Source organism: Pteropus alecto, unplaced genomic scaffold (genome assembly GCF_000325575.1).
Source record: "Pteropus alecto unplaced genomic scaffold, ASM32557v1 scaffold239, whole genome shotgun sequence".
NCBI lineage: Eukaryota > Metazoa > Chordata > Mammalia > Chiroptera > Pteropodidae > Pteropus > Pteropus alecto.
In genome coordinates this window covers 8325685-8329207 of record NW_006494613.1, presented here as the reverse complement: position 1 = coordinate 8329207, position 3523 = coordinate 8325685, and positions in this window count along the sequence as shown.

The following is a 3523-nucleotide window of genomic DNA, read 5'->3' as shown; positions in this document are numbered from 1 at the left end:
ATTGAATCATTAGTGAAAGTTTGTTATCATCTAGACCTATAAAATATCAACCTCTTATCACATAGATGATTTGCAAATATTTTTTACATTACGTAGGTTGCCTTTTCATTTTGTTGATGATTTCCTTTACTATATAAAAACATTTTAGTTTGAAATAGTTTCACTTGTTTATTTTTGCTTATGTCACCTTTGCTTTTGGTCTCAACTTCAAAAAAGCATCACCAACACTAATGTCAAAGAGCTTTCTGAGTGTTTTTTCCTAGGAATTTTAAGTTTTCAGGTTTTATGTTTGAATCTTTAATACATTTTGAGTTAATTTTTGTGTATGGTATAAGATATTGATTTTATGTCCACCAAAATGTAGGTTAGTGAAATGGATTTAAGAAATTGAGACATCATAACTTATATGGAAGTTTTATTAACAATAGACCATTTTATAAACACCATGTACTTCATATATTTCTCCCAAATCTTGTTAATCTTTATGCTTTCCAGATTAAGTACCAATCTCTGTAGGTCACAATTTGTCATAAATTAGTCTGAAAGGTATATTTTCAACATATACGTAATTAGTAGATTTATAATGAATGAGGTAAGCATTAATGGCATATATTGATTGTACAATATACAGTTAAAAGAAATATCGGTATATTTAGGATTGTAGAAACCGATATTTCCAGAATGTTAGTAGCTGAGAGAAGTTAGATGTAACAAAAGAAAGAAAAGAAATTTATCTTTTTTGTTGTGTTTATGGTTATGATATTATTATTATATGAGAATAATATTTAAAAAATCTGTTTAGTATTCTTTCTATTGACTTATTAAAAGTTTTTTAAAAACCTTATATCTGCATGTCAGTGGAGGATACATAGTATATCTGTATGGTGATGCTACTGATATTTTAACAGTCTAAAATTTAAATATTTGAATGAATGTTTCTTCTAAATATGCATTCAAATGATGTTGCTATTTCTAGAAACATATTTCTTTGAATTGCCTTTCAAATCTCTTACTCATTCTTCGAACATCCTAAATGGTGATAAATAATTATGCCTTGAGAGTAGATTTTAAATTAGGTAAAAACAGATGTCATTTTAAACATAGAGAATAAGATGGGTTACCAAATCGGACAGTACAATTTGTGGTCAAAAAGTAAAATGTGAATATATAGTTTTGAAACTGTTTTTTTCATTTGCTTTATAAATCTATTCCCAAAGTAGATATTATAAAGAGGGTTTCCATATATGGCAACGTAACCAAAGTAAAATACTTGGCCTCTTAAGGCAGTCATTTCAAAGGACAAAACTCATTGGTTGTGTTTGAAATTCAAATGTTCTCATTTAGAACCAGAATAGATACCTTACACAAATAAGAATATAACTTTTATTTTTCTTTAACAAGTGCCTTTTTTTTAGACTTACCTAGGGATGAGCTAGGTTTGTAAGATTAAAAATGTAATAAAAGAATAAGACATAACTATTTAATGATTTATATCTTATATAAATATTGAATGTAAGATGTTCTTTAAGTTAAGCACTCATGCATTAAATGAATAAGTAACTATTAAGTGCCTGATTACTAAGTAATATCTTATGTGTGTGGTATATTTTAAATAAGAAAAAAAAAAGTGCTAATAATATTTGTGGACTTAGTGGAGTTTACATTTTAGTGGAGAAAGGCCAAAAAATACACATTATATTAAAAAAATAATAATAATAAGAGTAATCAAGACGAGTTGGCCAAAGGAGGTATAAAAAATTAAATAAGTAGTTAAGATCAGCCTTGCTGACAAGAGACATGTGAGTAAAGACTTAGAGGAGGTAATCAAAGAATCAATAGGGATATCTTTAGGAAGCATACTCAAGGCAGACAAAAGAGCCAATTTCAAATCCATAAGACTAGAGCATGCTTTTTATGTTAATAAATATAGCAAGGAGGCTCATGTAGCTAAAGATAAATAAGTGGTCAGGGAAGTAATACAACATAGGAATAGTTAGCTTATAACTTACTTGAAGGGTGATTCAAAGTAGAGGAGTAACATAACCTACTTTCTTTTTTAAAGGGTCATTCTGAGTCCTGGTTTGAACATAGACCACAGAAGAACAAGATTAGAATCATCAAAAACAGTTATTGAAGTCAGAGATAATGGTGGCTCAGATAAAGGTAAGCAGCAGTGGAAGTAGTGAGAAATGCTCACTATAAATATAAATTTGGGAATTATTGCAATACCTGTGATATCGAAATTTATGATACTGAGTAAGATCAGCAAGGATAAGAGTGCAGATAGAAAATAGGGCCTAGGACTTAGACATGTGGCACTAAAGACCCCAACCTAAGATAGGGAAAAAGAGGTGGCAGCAGCATTGTAAGCTGAAAATTAGTGTTGAGTCAAGTAGGAGAATATCAGATAGAGGATGTTGTCCTGGAAGCCAAGGAGAAAAAGTGTGTCCAGCAGAAGAGAGTGATTAGATTAGGCAAAGGCTGCTACCCATTTGTCCCCATTTTTCCAAGACAGTCTAGTCTATCATCACGTCTTTGTATAAGTGAAAATAATGTTTCCTTCTATTCTCAGTAAAGTCTCAATTTTGATGATAAATCATATGATCATGTATATATAATCAAATAAAATGAAGACAAGGAAAGAAAATAAGAAATTCTTGGAGATACGTCATTAAGAACTAGAGGGAGAATGGGATATTTTCAATAAGTGAAGGGACTGGCTTTATAAAGAAATATGAATAGTTCATTTGTGGTAAAATACATAAAGGAGAATATGGAAAGAGATGTTGAGAAGTAGGTAGATGTAATGGTGGTGTTCTATAAATGTTTGCTTCAGATTGCTTTCATGTTCTCAGTGAAGTCAAAAGCAAAGTTATACATTGAGTGAGAGGGCAGAGAAGGTGTGGATTTGAGCAAAAAGAGAATAAGGTATTAAATAGCTTTTTAGAGCAGGGGTTGGCCACTTACTCCCCACAGGCCAACTGTCTACTTCAAGTTTTATTAAAATATAGTCACACTCACTTATTTACATATCGTATTTGGCTTTTTCAATTTCACTGACAGAATTGAGTAATTACAACAGAATGCATGGCCTTCAAGCCAAAAATATTTACTACTTGGCCCTTTAAAAATACATTTAGCAACTCCTGTCCTAGAAAAATCAGAGTGACTAGAATGGACAAATAACATGAATGCACATAGAATGCAATTTATTTAAGGTTTAAGTCATAAATGCAAATAAACCACTCATATGGTTTTTTTTTCAATCGTATTCATCTGCACAGATACAGGTATGAAGTAGGTCAAGCATTGAATTAAACTTGGGTATCGTTTTGGCAGCTGAGAAAAGCCAAGTGATAGACAAACAAGAAAATCTAAGCCATATATAAGGAAATGATTATGGTGATTGATTATTAAATTCCAGTTTGTTAAGGACAGGAGAGAGGGCATTGAAGAGAAAGGGAAATGATTGAAAAATTAATTAGAGATCTCAGTGGAGTGAAAAGATTGTTGGAACCAGATG